We start from the raw sequence: 16,653 nt of genomic DNA, 5'->3' as shown, positions 1-16,653 counted from the left end.
GAAAAAAAAAAAAAAAAAAAACTCATTACTGACCCTTATGAATATTCTAATTAAATCAAAGAGGCCTTTTCCCCAAAAAAGGAATGCTAGGCCTGGTGAAGACCCATAACAGCCTGGCTAGTCTTAACATGATAGCAGCCATCATACGGGACTTGCCATTCACCTCACAACCACAGTGCTATATAAAGCAAACATAAGAAAAGACACAGGGATATGGGAACCCACTATGGGCCATCACAGGGTACACTCACATTAGAGTCCACAGACACAAGTCAAGTTAGACTTTCCAGAACATTAAACCTGCACATCTTTAGAAAGAAGAAGGGCAAAAACACACACACAGGGTAAAAATGAACAATGCAAACCATAAACAGGCTGAGGTTCAAATCCATTCTATTGGAGCTGTAACACTGAACAAACACGTCTGTTAAATTCTCGAATACAGTAATCCCTCGCTATATCGCGCTTCGCCTTTCGCGGCTTCACTCTATCGCGGATTTTATATGTAAGCATATTTAAATATGTATCATGGATTTTTTGCTGGTTCGCGGTTTCTGCGGACAATGGGTCTTTTAATTTCTGGTACATGCTTCCTCAGTTGGTTTGCCCAGTTGATTTCATACAAGGGACGCTATTGGCAGATGGCTGAGAAGCTACCCAACTTACTTTTCTCTCTTTCGCTGACATTCTCTGATCCTGACGTAGGGGGTGTGAGCAGGGGTGTTGTTCGCACACCTAGACGATATGGACGCTTGTCTAAAAATGCTGAAAGATTATGTTCATGTTGCTCCCTTCTGTGCAGCTGCTTCATGAAGCGACATGCTGCATGGTGCTTCGCATACTTAAAAGCTCGAAGGGCTCGTATTGATTTTTGATTGTTTGTTTTAATCTGTCTCTCTTTCTCTCTCTCTTTCTTTCTCTGCTACTGACGGAGGGGATGTGAGCTGCCGCCTTCAACAGCTTTGTGCCGCGGTGCTTCGCATACTTAAAAGCCAAACAGCCCTATTGATTTGTTTGCTTTTCTCTCTCTTTCTGACATTCTCTGCTCCTGACGCGCACTCCTTTGAAGAGGAAGATATGTTTGCATTCTTTTAATTGTGAGACAGAACTGTTATCTCTGTCTTGTCATGGAGCACAGTTTACATTTTTGAAAGAGAGACAAATGTTTGTTTGCAGTGTTTGAATAACGTTCCTGTCTCTCTACAACTTCCTGTGTTTCTGGGCAAATCTGTGACCCAAGCATGACAATATAAAAATAACCATATAAACATATGGTTTCTACCTCGCGGATTTTCACCTTTTCGGGGGGTTCTGGAACGCAACCCCCGCGATGGAGGAGGGATTACTGTACTCAATAACAGACATTTCTGGATTGTACTTTAAATAGAAATAATATTTTGCCACATTTTATATATTTTAATGTAAAACATGCAATGCTTCTTCTACAGGGTAGATAGATATATTGGATTAATAAAGTATGTAAATATATTGTCTATAAATCGGATTAAGTAGATTTCAGAATGTTAGGCCGTGTATATAAATATATACACAAACTGATGATGATGGCCGTCAACCTTTGCCAGTTATTAACATTTAATTTATACGTCTTTATGAAAGTTAACGGAGGAGTAACAGCAGCATGGTAGTGACTCTTCTCCAGTTTGTTCAGCTCGTTTCTCTCTTGTAAATGAAAGAGACTGACTGAGTCTTCGCTGCTATTCCAGCACTGGACTGGCAGAAATCGACCGCTGTGTGCGGAGTGGCCGCCTCTTCGTGTTCGCCGATTCGAGGGGGATCGTGACTGAAAGAATACACGGAAAGGAAAAGGCGACGGTGTGAAGTAGAAATGGGATTTGCAAACGTGAAGCAAACCAGCGGAACAAACATCAGTGAGCAGCAAAGACATGCGGGGCTCACGTGGCTTCAAGTCCGGGGATGTGCTAAAGGACACGAACGCGCGGCTCGCCTCAGATTGTATTAAATCTCAGCGAGCCGAATGAAAACTCTCACACTCATAAAAGTGTCGTCCACAAACCCCGAGCACTTACCTTCAGTATTTCAGTGATGGGATTTTTTTCTAAAGTCGTTCACTTGCAAACAATCGCTCATATCTCGAATCATCTTATGTACAACCGCCTGTCCGTATGAGGCTGCTCCTGTCTTCAGATTCTGTCGCTCAGGGTGACGTCACTCGGTCGGCCTTTAAAAGGTTTCGCTTAAGCCGTAGAGCTTCATTCTAATTTTATAACATAGGATAAGCGCCACCTACTGGCCTCACCAACATCAACCAGACTTTTGCTAATTGGTCTCCCGTCCGCCCGAACATGCTTAGTTGCAGGTTGATGACCTGTTCTAAAGAGCACGTGGTACGGCTACTGGTAATACTTCGGCACTCCATCCATTTTGCATTTTTGGACCACTTAACAGATAAGTTTATCATAATAGTGTGACAGTAATGCGCTCTGTGACATTGCACCACCCAGGTTGAAACATACAGCACCAGTAACCAGATTAAAACTAAACGTGTAGGTGTAACGTCGGCTCTGATGACGATATTAACTGCATGCTACTTTTCTGCTGAATTTATACAGCAAAGGTAACGTCAATAAGCAAGCAATATCTGCAAAAAGTAGGCTAATGTTATACGGCTGAATTTCCCACCTTCTTTGGGCGTATTGTATGTAGCTGAGTTTGTTCTACTGCTGTAAGTTTACTTCATTAGGACAGTTCAGGCAATTGTGTGACATGCTTTGAAATAAATTCACTATACAAATACCCTCTTTTAAAAACTTTTAGTAAAATTCAAAGCAAAACAGTTCACACAAAAATAGAGAAAAAAATGATAATACAAAGAAATCAAAAGTTGTTCTTTAAAGAAAGTTCTTTTCAAGGCTTATTTGTTTCTTTTTACTGTAAGTTTGGCCATACGGTTATATTACGTGTAGATCGGTCAGAAGACGGCGTGCCAATCAACTATTTGTAAACTAATCTAACAGTCCATGCTAAAAGTGAGACTATTTCCTAACTGTCTGATTTAACACCCTGTTTTTCAGACAGGAAAGCTCTATTTCATGTTAATTTACCGGGGTTTAAAGGCAATACCATAATCTAATTAACTACGAGAAACTGATATTCTATTGAAATTAAGCAGACACTAATGTGAATTTAACATTAGCTTTCTAACATTGGCTCTTACAGTGTATTAAATAACATTTTTTCCAGTTTAAATACGGACTGAATTTGAAGAATGGAGGTTGCTATTCGAGGCTGACAAATTCTTCACAGCTCAAACTTTCAAAGTGTTTTGTTGTGTCTTTCAAAGTAACGAGTGTAGTATTTAAATGTAAGCTCCGTTTCAGTGAAGTTTGCTGAAAGTTGCCCGCTGTTCGCTTTCAGTGGGAAATCCCCAGAATGAGTCTTCGAGAAGTGATGAGGCTTTCCCATTCGCTCTCGGCTCTAGAACGGAACGCTGATTGATGGATGAAGTGACCAATGAAATTCACAGTTTCAGACGCCGGTCGCGAGTGTCACTCGCACATGCGCTGAAATCAATACTTCTCTTAAAACTAATGTCGAGACTGTGCGGTTTTAAATACTAGTTAATAAATAACCCGTCAACTGCACACACGCATGTACATTATGTACAAAGAGTATTGTGGTGAACATCAAAATTAAAATTAAAAAAATAGTTTTTTTATTTTCTCATTTTCATTTAATTGTAGTTTCCTGTCTTTTTTATATTTTAGTTTACGAAATTATTTTTTAAGACAGTTTTTTTTTCCAATTTTCTTTAACGAGAATAACGCTGAATAAAACTGAACTTGTAATAGTGAAGGTGGTGGTTGGAAGGACAGATCTCCATACCGTGTTACAACAGTACAAACTACCGATCCATACCTATCTGAAATGATGAAGACTTAACTGGTCTTTGGAGAAGTAAAACTCCTGTCATAAAACAATATCTTTCTTACAGAAATGATTTAAGTCTTCAATCCAGAATTGCTTTGTGGCTCATTTCAACAGAGTTGGAAAATAAAGAGGTTGAAATCTGTCCAGTTAAATTAAAAGAGCATCTGGTCAGGTCAGGTTGAGGAGCATGCATTGGTACAGCGTGTTGCTGCAGTCGCCACACAACAAAACAGATCAGGATCCCAAAGGCAGACCAGTCCCACCCTCAGAAAATGACCCTCTATCTGCCACAGCCAGGTGTTACATGGGTATCCCCTTGGCCTGGTCCAGCCGCTGGGGTACTCAGCAATGAAGATTCTGTGTGCCTGATCACCCTCGGGGAATCGCACCACATGGCCATAGTGCCGCAACAGCCTCTCCCTCACAATGCAAGTAATCTGTCTCATTTGGGACTCAACACAAAGTCAGACCAGCTGTGCCCAAGGATTCTCTGAAGACACAGTGCCAAAGGTGTCCAGTCTTCATCTCAGGTAGGTCACTGGATAGCGTCCATGTCTCACAGTCAAATAGCAAAACAGGAAGCACCAGGACTCTAAAGACTTGGAGGTTTGTCCTTTTCCAGAGATATCGGGAGCGCCCACACACCCCTTTCCAGTGACCTCATGACCCCCATTACTCTGCCAATCCGTCTACTGACTTCATAGGAAGAGTCACCAGAGACATGAGTGTCACTACCGAGGTAAGTAAATGTCTTGATAAGGTCGACACTCTTTCCGCAGACAGTCACACTGCTGATGGTCATGCCCAAGAGGTCATTAAAGGCCTGGATCTTGGTTTTTATCCAGAACACTCACAAGCCCAGACACTCAAGACTCCTCACTCAGTCTCTTGAGAGCCCTGATCAGAGCCTCCACTGAATCAGTGAAGATAACAGCAAAATCAAGATCAGTGAATCTTTCTTCACCTACAGATGCCGGACCCCATGACCTTGCCCAAAACCCAGTCCAAACAAGCATTGAACAGAGTAGGAACAAGAACAAACCCCTGGAGAACAACAGAATCAACTGGGAAAAACACAGAGGTCCTGCCTCCACTCTGCACAGCACTCACAGTTCAGTGTAGAGACCAGCCATGATATCCAGCAGCCTTGGAGGGATCCCACGACGTCTCAGGATGTCCCACAGGGCAACTCGATCAACCAAGTCGAGCACTTTACAAAAATCGACAAAGGTTGTAAAGAAACTCTGCCGATATTTGCATTTGCAGTCGATGAGAACCCTCAAGTGTTAGGATGTGTTTGATCGTAGATTTCTTAGGCATAAAACCAGACTGCTCTGGTCATTGGTAGGTGAGTAAATGATCACGTATCCTATGGAGGGTGACCCTAGCAAGGACCTTACCTGGCACCAAGAACACTGTTTTCCTCCTGTAGTTGCTGCAATCCAGGTGATGCCCCTTCCCTTTCTAGATAGCGACGACAAGTCCCATTTCCCAGTCAGTTGGGATGATGCCAGTCTCCCAGATGGAAGCAAAGATTGCTTGCAATGCCAGGAGGACAGCCTTACCACCATTCTGGAGAAGTTCACCCTGGAATACACAGATCCCTGCAGCCTTTCCTCCCCTGAGCTGGTTCACCACCAGTGAGACTGGGGGGTTCACAGCTAATTGGAGGATCAGCCTCAAGATCTGTGGACCCAGAGATCTCCAACGTCCCAGACGGAGGATCGGCTTTGAACAGCTACTCAAAGTAGCCAGCCCAGCGGGTCACAAGAATATCATGTGATCCAAATTCATATTGTTTCAGTGGAGCAATTGCATAAATCAAAATATGGAAAATACTGGCAAATAAAGAACAGTATATTGGATAAATGAAGATTTGGTTAGAAACATAACTGCACTTATTGATAGACTTTGGCATTTAGCAATTAAAACTACAGACCACGAGAAACATAACTCAACAGTTCATCTGGAGAGAACGTCTTACTAATCTAAAATTAATAACAGTGTAGGAAATCCACAAGTCTTATTTTCTTCGGTTGATCGCCTTTTAAACGCAGCTCCATTAGCAGTGAAAGCATCAGAGGCTAAAAGTGAAGGTTTAGCAGTAAATTTTAAGAAAAGATAAATAATATTAAACTTATTATAAAACTGACGACTTCAAATTAAAAATTTGTTGAGGCTCAACAAGGTCAGCATTGTGAACTAAGCTGCTTCACTAAAATTAGCTCATCTGAACTTCGTAGAATAAGCACTCGGTTAAAACAGTCCACTGGGGTATTCGACCGCATTCCTACAAGCTTCTTTAGAGAATTTTCTGATCTTCTTATCAACAACGTTCTTGAAATAGTAAATTTTCATTAGACTGGCATTTTACACGATTCTTCCAAAATTGCTGGAATTAAGCCTCTGCTCAAGATAAACACCCTTGATTGTTGTATCTTAGACAATTACAGGCCAATCTCCAATTTGCTTTTTCTCAGTAAAATTCTAGAAAAAGTAGTTTTCAGCAATTAAATGATTGTTTGAATAAAAATTTTATTCTTGATAAGTCTGTCAGTTTTAGGTCAAATCATAATAATGAAACAGTTCTGGTGAAATTAGTAAATGATCTGTGAATGAATGCAGATGTAAATAAAATATCTGTACTTGTTCTGTTAGAGTCGAGCGCTGCATTCGATACCACAGATCAGGGGTCCTCAATCACGGTCCTGGAGGGCCGCAGTGGCTGCAGGTTTTTGCTCCAACCCAATTGCTTAATAAGAAGCATTTATTGTTCAAGTAACACGTCTGTTTAATTTTAGTTGTCTCGCTCGTTAAGATTTTGAACCCTTATTGTTTATTTTAGTCTTAAACAGCCATATTCTTGGCTTTTAATTGCTCTTAATTAGCAACATGCAAATGACAAAAGAGAGCAGCATTTCTCCATTTAGCTTGTTACCATTTCCACCTGTGTGTATTGATTGTGCACTTTTGGCTTAAATTAAATACTTGGAAGGAAATTGAAGAGGAAAAAGTGAAGGACTGAGAATTACTCCTCCATTTTAGCCTTCAAATCATTTGGATGATATCCTTAGAAAGGGAAAGAAAATCCAGGATATAAGAATTACCTGACATCGCAGAGCTAAAGCACTGACAAGCCATGAAATTAAATTATTGGCAAGAATTGCTTTCTAATTATGCAACTAGGTTAGAACAAAAACCTGCAGCCACTGCGGCCCTCCAGGACTGTGATTGAGGACCCCTGGCCACAGATGAAGAAATTCTTATAAACAGCCTTAGCAGTGGGGAGGGCTGTCAGGTACTGCCTTACACTGGTTTAAATCATATATAACTGGAAGGAAATTCTTTGTCAGTCATGGAAATTGTGCATCAAAAATACACAATAATCAATATGGTGTACCACAGGGTTCAATTTTGGGACCATTACTATTTCCACTTTACATGCTTCAGTTAAGCCACATAATTTCAGAGTATAATATAAATTACCTTAGCGATGCTGATGGCACACGGCTCTACTTATCCATTGTGCCTGATGACTCAGAGGCTCTAAACCACTTAATCCACAGCCTTACTAGTACTGTATAACAGAATGGATGAAAGGGACTTTCCTTAAACTACACAAGGAAGAGACAGAATTGTCAGTTATTGACAGCAATAAGCAACATGAGAAACTGAATAAATCATCTGGGGCCTCATGTATAACGCCGTGCGTAGAACTCACACTATAACATGGCGTAAGCACAAAAGCGGGATTGTGCGTACGCACAGAAAAATCCAGATGCAGGAATCTGTGCGCACGCAAACTTTCACGTTCTTCTACTACATAAATCCCGATTTGCGTGAAAAGTAACGCACGTGCACGCGCCTTCTGTCCCGCCCCAACTCCTCCCAGAATTACGCCTCTTTGAATATGCAAATCAATATAAACAGCCTTCTGTGAAAAGACAATGGGAAAAGCACGGGAGAAAATATAAGAATTTCAGCGAATACCAAGTGGAGGCAAAGGAAAAACGTACTATTTGTTGGTTTAAACAGTGGTATAATCAACAAAAGGAAGCTGATCGAGTGACAGAGTGTCAGAGAAACTCGAAGGCTCAACTTCACAAAGTCGCACAGTGCCCGAAATAAAAAAGAAATCAAAGTCGCCATGAAAAAGCGAGTTGTAGCCCACCGTCCGAGTGTCATATGAAAGCTTATTAGGGTACAAACAAAAAACATAGGCACACAGTGGGGAAAAAAGCACGAAATGTCAACTTTAATCTCGAAATTCCCACTTTAATCACGTAGTTTATTTTGCCATTAAAGTAGAACATCATAAACTTCATCTTAAAATCGTTTAATTTACTAATTTCTCAAATCCCATTGTAACTAAAGTGGCATGTTAAATGCTTTGTTCCGTATTTGATCTTCTATGTGCTCTATGTGTATGAATCACTACCTGCTTCTTAAACGGGCTTTCTCTCTCTCTCCGACAGGACACATAATCCATTACATTCTTGATATTACAGCTCTCTGAATAATTAAAATACTGAGATGTATACGTGATATCTTTTTCATGATGATAGGAATGAAAGCATGTTATTAAACATGGGAACACGGTGGCGCAGTGCTTGTTCATGTCTCACGCAAGAGGCTTGCTGCGCCATGCGCAACCTTCAATGAAATAATTTATTACAGAAGTACTGTCTCTTTCAAACGTACTAACCTCCAATTCCTGTCCTTACTTTTCTTTCTCCAAAAACTCAATCGCCACACAATAAGCTATGTAATAGATGTGAAGCCATCTGTAAGCTTAGAACTTCGATTCTTCAAAACTTTTAAGGAACATTGAAATATCTTAGTAGTACGTGTTTAATTATTATATCCGTCTATCTTTCCAGTGTCGCGTCAGCACCAGCAATAATACAGCGCAAGGCAGGAACAATTACTGAACTAGCTAGCACTGTGGCACCGTGTCCTCACATATTTAATTATTAACAATACAGATTTTTTAAATGAAGTTAAAGTTTTATCTGTATAATATAATCAACATGTTTTGCTGCATTTCGTCTTAGAAATGAATACCGTCATCACATGTAAATACGCGCTTTATAAAGTGGCGCAGGTTGTGCAATATTATAACTGTAGTGCAAGTTTACAGTGGGGTGATTGTACTTATAAGTCCAAACATTTCTACAAGGAGCACTTGATGGACTGATTTAGTGTGTTTAGAGTTCTTGGGATGAAACTGTTTCTAAACCGCGAAGTCCGTACAGGGACTAAAGCGTTTGCTGTGGCTCAGGCAGCGTCTGCTTCATTCTGTGTACCGATAATTCTCTTTCCAATCAGCTGCTGCTGTGATTTCCCACTCGGATGCAGTGATATAAATACTCCGAGTGGTGCAGTGAGAGTAATATGGAAAAAGATGATCTGCTGTGGCAACCCTTAACGGGATCAGCTGAAAGAAGATGCAGTGAGAGTTACAACGCTAAAGCAGTTATGGTATTTGGAATACTATGGCTATTCCCTGGACCATTATATTGCTACAGGTTAATTACAATCAGATGCATTACACTAATAAACAATATGCAGTTAATTTCAGTGTATTTATAAAGCCGTGCCAGGAGTGTGGATTTAAGAATGAAAGGGTGATCACACAGGAACAGTAGCACTGCTTTGACACTGGGTGCCGCCAGTCTGCAAAACCGGGCGGATAAATTGCGTACGCCAAGGAATGAGTTACCGTGGAAATGTGCATGGCTTTACGCCAAGTTTAGGTTTTATACATCGCGATTTGAGCGTGGAAAGGTTCGTACGCAACATTTCTGTGCGTACGCACTGTTTATACATGAGGCCCCTGGTCCTGCAAATCAAACCAGAGGTTAACAATTTAGGTGTTATTATTGACACTGACCATAATTTAAGATTAGATATTAATAATATTACCAAGACTGTGTTCTTCCATCTAAGGAACATTGCAAACCTGTGATCTATTATAACATTTAAAGATGCTGACAAAATTAATAAATGCATTTGTATTTAGTGGACTAGAGTACTACAATTTGTGGTGGGCTGGCGCCCTGCCCAGGGTTTATTTCGTGCCCTGTGTGTTGGCTGGGATTGGCTCCAGCAGACCCCCCGTGACCCTGTAGTTAGGATATAGCAGGCTGGATAATGGATGGATGGATTACTGCAATGCTCACCTATCAGGACTACCCAAGAAGGGCATAAATCAGCTACAGAGTGTCCAGAATGCAGCAGCAAGAATTTTAACCAAAAGGAAAAAATATAAGCATATACCCACCAATATTAATATTTTTACATGGGCTGTCAGTGTTCTTTTGAATTGATTTTAAAATACTTCTTCTTATATATAAGGCTTTAAACACTCTTGGCCTTACCTAAATCTCATAATGCCTGTTTCCAATTCACAATCTTAGATCTGCTAATTCTGCTCTGCTTACTATTCCAAGATCAAAGCGTAAAAGAACTGGTGAGGCAGCTTTCTGTTCTTATGCATCAAAAATTTGCAATAATTTACCACCAGGCTAAATCTGTGGAACATTTGAAAAAACTTCTAAAAACCCTTTTTATAAAGTCTGGCCTTCTAGTAATGATATCATAATATGGTGATCTGGTTATAAGTTTAGCTCTTTGATATATTAATAAGTTCCCAGCAGTATTCCATTTCTTATTTATTTTGCTTGTCTGCCATACTGTGTGGTGGTGCCTTGTGCCACCCACACCTGCTCAGAGCGCTCTGTTCTGCAGTCACCAGGGGTACTGGAGGACATGAGGAGGCATTGGACACGGTTATTGATGACAGTAATGACTGTGCCCAGTGGAGGGTGGGCCACCAGACGGCTGAGGTCATCCTGACTTTCATGAGGCAGAAACTGATCACCATCAGACCTAACGATTGGATTTGCTCGTTTCTGTCTTCTGATTGTGACCCTCCAGAGGTTTATTTTTCTTCTATGGCCATTGCAGGGTTTTTTTTATTTTCCTCTCCTCCATGTCAGCTGGTCAAACATTCACATTCAGCAATCAAGAACTTCACTTCCATCCTAAATCAACTGAAACCTCTGTGGACTGTTTTATTTGCTTTTGTATCATTTCATTAACTTTAATAAATTATCTGCTTCAACTAAATGGGTTGCCTGGGCAAATGTAGATACATATACTGTATATACAGTCGATTCCTCTTAATTGGGACACATTAGAACTAGGACATTTTGTCCCAATTAAGCGGCTGCCCCAATTAAACGAATTCCACATAAAATTAAACAATAAATAATTTTCTTTCAATATTTTAATAAAATTATTGAACCCAAATATAAATTAAGAAAATAATATAAGCTGTGAAGAAAAAATAATAATAAATTCTAAAGTAAAATAATTAGGTATGTACATACAATTTAATTCTGCAAAAATGCATCAAGTGTAGTCTCTCTTTTGTTTTTGTAAGTTTGTACTTTGTCCTTTGCAGTTCGTCTTTTCTGTAATGCCCATTCCTCACGCAGTTGATTTTCTTGTTGTAAGAGACGCACTATGGTATATTTTGGTACACCAGTTATCTCAGTGAGCCTACGATGGCTTGTATTAAATGGCTGGCTTTTACTTTTATCCAGCAAAGCAATTTTACTTGAAAGTGTAAAATAATTTATTGGCATCTTGGCAAGGGTTATAATTTTATAAATAAAATTGACAAAAAAAAAAGTTTACTTATACGTTATACGTACACGCGAGGTGGTGTAGGGGTAACTGAATACGGTTCCGTAGTGGTGACGGGTAACTATTAAGCAGACATGTGCTACTCCACTCTAAGATTGTACTATCTAAACTTACCAGTGCTTCTTCGGCGGGCAACGATAGATGACTGACTTGCAGCATGCGTCTGCTACTGTCCCAATTAAGCGGAATGTTGTCCCAATTAAGCATTTAAATTATGTATTAGTTTATTATTTTGGTTTTCATTCCTTGAGATTTGGCCCAAATAAGCGGCTGCCCCAATTAAGCGGAATCGAATGTACAATATATATATATATATATTTATATGTATTAATTAGATCTAATTGTTCATAAAATGGGTGGTTTCTCAGCTCAGATAGTACATTTTAGAAAGGAGTTTCACTTACTGACTGACCGCGCACCTCTGCAGTGTTTGTGTTCACAGGAGGATTACAACCCATGGATCACCAGGTGGTTTCTAGGCCTTCAGCTCTATAAATTGACCAGGTTGCATGGAGAGAGGGTTTCTTCTCGCCATGGCTGATATCTCCAGGGTAGGTTTGTTTGCCTGTCTCTGTGGAGCTGGGCTAAGGGGGGGCCGTGTTCACACATGTGTGTCAGAGGTTCATCTTCTGGGCTCATCCAAAGTCAGTGATACCACCCCAGGATGAGTGAGGGCGCTGTCACTAATAGCATCATCTCTTTTGTCACCTGCAGTGCAGAGAAAACACCCAATGAGGCTACAGAAGCCCCAGAGAAAGAGAGTGAGACACCGCTCCATCTTGACCTGAACTTCATAAAAGCTGGAGCTCCAACTCAAGACCCGCTCTACTGACCTGTTAATTCCTGGAGTTGAAAAGACTGCCATTATTTCGTGCAAATTTTTCCTTGCTTTTCACCATTTTTTTTGGAAATTATCAAAATAAGATTAAAAGGAGTGACCAACCTGAGAACTCAACACTTCCTTGGAGTCTTCTTCTGTCCTTCCACTCACCCACATTTGTGTAGTCAGCAAGATTTACTGAAAAATAAGAGTGAACTGATTGACCTTACAGGAAAGTACAGCAGCTGAACCAACAGAAGGCACACGTAGCAAACAGCAGGCTGAACTCGATGAAGTTGAGGAGCAGCACGATGGCACAGACCTGCACCAACGTGTAAGAGGCCAAGGGCTAACCTAACTGCTCACTCCAGTGTGCCCTGTGATGGCATACAAACATACCTTATGATGTTTCAGCACAGCGCCACTCGCCAGTATGGAACTGGGCACACCTCACTGAGCCATTTCTGTCAGGGGAGGCCCTGCGGCTGTACTATGATATGGAAGGACATGCTGCTGTGGTCTAACTCACAACATAACACAATAATAATAATAATAATAATACAGTAAAATTAACTTTATTTCAAGCATGTTTCTCACCTGAATAGTTATAAAAGGAAAAGATGTTGTTAATGAAACAATAGCTTTTATTCTAAACATAGACAAGATTTTTAAGGCCTGTCACTGCCAGTGTAAATGCTTCATGTAAGCTTTAGTAAACCTGAGAGAAAGAAATTCTTGGGGTGGAGATCTGAGGAGTTTTGAAAGGACAATATGAATGGACACTTAACTCTGTCACTTGATTAGTGGCACCGGATAAGGAATAATCACAAAATAATAAATTAATGCAGTTTATTTATCTTGCCTTGAATAGCATATTGTTTTTCAAAAACATTTTTCCAAAGAGTGCCACAATTAACAATACATGCATTATTTCAAAATGGGTTTTTTCAGCATATCCTAGTTTTCATTTACAATTCAGTAAAAAAAAAAAAAAAATTCATAAATGTATGCACTCTCCGTACTTTATCCGAGTTATAGAAATCTTGATGAACAATTCAGAGAACGGTCGCATTTTAAATGTTTAATGCTGCACACTGACCTTGTGCTGAATGTCCCCACCTTGTCTTGATGTTTTCATATTTTCTTATTGTTCTCAGTGGTCCAAACATGTCTGTCATGTGACCAATAGACTGATTTATCGAAGCCCTTTGGAATGGTGTGACGAGATGTTATTCTATTCTTCATCCCCAAGGCACATTTAACTGAAAGCAGAATCTTCCTTGCACCTCTGCTACAGATTTTGACTCAACGTGTTGCTGAATGGCGAGCACATGATGATCTATCGACAACGACCACTGAAACCGATTTTAGTGAACAACACTCGTACCCCGAGATCCTATTCACTCGCTCGTCATATTCTTGTGCTGCATCAGTTCATTTCTCTTCAACATTCTTAACTGTGCACTGAAGGGAATCACATCACTAATCTCATCTTTCATTCTGTTGACCCCCCCATTTCTTAAACGTGCCTTTGCTTGACAGTCATTTCAGTTTGATTGTTTCACTGGCTGTGACAGGGAAGGTAATGTTGTGGGGAATATTTTTTGTTCGCATGCAAAATAGACAGTTGTGTATAATTTGCACAAGGACTAACTTGGCTAACTTTACTACAGTCATGTGACAACACTTTACAAACATGTCCATGACCCAATTTAGGTTGTGACCCACAGTTTTAAGAAACACTGCTGTAAAGAGTTTAAACTTGTCAGAGAAGCACGTTATGAGGTGATGTGTTTTGGGTTCTTTGCATTGATCTGATTTTAATAGAGATGTTCCTGTAGTGAGCCACTTTGGTGTCATCTGTGGGTGCTGCATTGATTGTAACTCATTTCTACACTCAGCCATATCCCACTGCAGTGCTGTAATTTGTTTAAGACAGAAGTTTGGTATGGCGTCTGGACCAGTGGTCTTTCAGTCATCAGCTGATCTAAGCATGGTTTTTCAGGATTTTCCATTTCCTTTGTGTGTTTTCAAGATGTCTCCACTGGAGATTATGACAGTGACAAAATCATTTGCCACATTCCAAAGAGATGTAAGGTTTCTCTCAGGTGTGGATTCTTTTGTGGTTTTGAAGAAGGTTTCTTCTGGAAAACTCTTTGCCACAGTGCAAACAGCAATATGGCTTCTCTCCTGTGTGAATTCTTTTGTGGCTCAGAAGATGACTCCTACTACGGAACTGTTTGCCACACACTGTACAGCAATATGGCTTCTCTCCTGTGTGAATTCTTTTGTGGCTCAGAAGATGACTCCTGCTACTGAATTGTTTGCCACACTCTGTACAGCAATACGGCTTCTCTCCTGTGTGAATTCTTTTGTGGCTCAGAAGCTGACTACTGACACGGAATTGTTTGCCACAAATTGTACAGCAGTATGGCTTCTCTCCAGTGTGGATTCTTTTGTGGATCTGAAGAACGCTTCTCCTTGAAAACTCTTTGCCACATTCCAAACAGCGATATGGCTTCTCTCCGGTGTGAATTGTTTGATGGCTATGAAGATTACTCCTTTGTAAAAATTGCTTACCACACTCAGAGCAGCAATATGGCTTCTCTTCTGTGTGGATTGTTTTGTGTCTTGTAAGAGTGCTCTTTTGTGAAAATCGCTTGCCACATTCCAAACAACAGTATGGCTTCTCTCCAGTGTGAATTCTTTGGTGGCTCAGAAGATGACTCCTGATACTGAATTGATTGCCACACACCGTACAGCAATACGGCTTCTCTCCTGTGTGAATTCTTTTGTGGGTCTGAAGAAGGCTTGTTCTTGAAAACTGTTTGCCACATTCCATACAGCAATACGGCTTCTCTCCAGTGTGTATTCTTTTGTGACTCTGCAGAAGGCTTCTTCTGGAAAACTCTTTGCCACATACCGAACAGCAATATGGTTTCTCTCCAGTGTGGATTCTTTCATGGATCTGAAGAAGGCTTCTTCTTGAATACTCTTTACCACAGTCCAAACAGCAATACGGCTTCTCTCCTGTGTGAATTCTTTTGTGGCTCAGAAGATGACTCCTGCTACAGAACTGTTTTCCACACTCTGTACAACAATACGGCTTCTCTCCTGTATGAATTCTTTTGTGGCTCAGAAGCTGACTACTGACACGGAATTGTTTGCCACACTCTGTACAGCAATATGGCTTCTCTCCAGTGTGGATTCTTTTGTGGATCTGAAGAACGCTTCTTCTTGAAAACTCTTTGCCACATTCCAAACAGGAAAATGGCTTCTCTCCGGTGTGAATTCTAAGGTGTCTCTGTAAATCACTCCTGCGACAAAACTGTTTGCCACATTCAGAACAGCAGTGAGGTTTGTTTCCTGTATGAAAATTAAAAGGAAGAATGAAAGCTCATTTTCATCTTACTGATTAATACATACTGATTAAAATTATGAACAACCTTATAGAAGCATAAGCAATCATAAAAGTTAAGTTGCAAGTTGAAAGACACCCAACTTAATTAATTTTTCCTCCTGTACTACAACAATTCACCACATGAGCACAATGACTACAGCCAAGAGTCTGAAGTAACTAAATTAAACAGGTTGCATCTGAGAAAACCAACTGACAAGAATAAGTCAACATTTTGTTAAATTACATTACAGAACTGCCTCACCATTTTGTCATCATAGTCTTAAAATATTAATCAAAAATATATTTTGTTCTAATTTTATGGAATTAATGGAGTTAAAAAGTGATAATCTTCAGTTAACACATTATTGAAGAGAGTTTCTTTGGCAAAATACGACGCTGTGCAGATCAGTAGAGGGAGCGATGGCATATTAATGTTGCTGCCGTTCCTCCCTGTTAACAACAGTTTTTGTTAAAATTCGCATTGAACCTTGCATTCCTTTCACGTTCTCTTACTGTATGTATAGTTCATGGATGTAGCTGATTACTTTTTGTATTGAAGTTGGATTCATTTTTCTAGACTTTACCTCAGAGTTTGCAGCCTCAGGAACAACTGATTTTCATGCTGTGGACCATAAAAAAGATTCAAACTTTCTTTTTGACTGTCTGCTCCTGCCTGATGCCCGATTTGTGAACTTTTTTCCTTGCATCATGGAGATCTAGGAACTGAGAATGTTCCATTTGCTTAACCTCCTTAGTGTTATTTTTTATTCCAAAAAAAAAAAAAAATTTAAAAAGCGTTGCATTTTTTTTG

General features: G+C 40.1%; 1 protein-coding gene and 1 pseudogene across 2 annotated transcripts in view; both read right to left on the bottom strand.

Moving 5' to 3' along the window:
* LOC114667157 (zinc finger protein 208-like) overlaps window positions 1-16,653 on the bottom strand; it is a 193,266-nt pseudogene that overhangs the window by 67,297 nt on the left and 109,316 nt on the right.
* LOC114665629 (gastrula zinc finger protein XlCGF26.1-like) overlaps window positions 1-16,653 on the bottom strand; it is a 249,425-nt gene that overhangs the window by 158,560 nt on the left and 74,212 nt on the right. The window lies entirely within an intron of this gene.

The sequence above is a fragment of the Erpetoichthys calabaricus genome, chromosome 1, assembly GCF_900747795.2.
Source record: "Erpetoichthys calabaricus chromosome 1, fErpCal1.3, whole genome shotgun sequence".
NCBI classification, from domain to species: Eukaryota; Metazoa; Chordata; class Cladistia; order Polypteriformes; family Polypteridae; genus Erpetoichthys; species Erpetoichthys calabaricus.
This window is presented reverse-complemented; position numbering and strand designations above follow the sequence as displayed.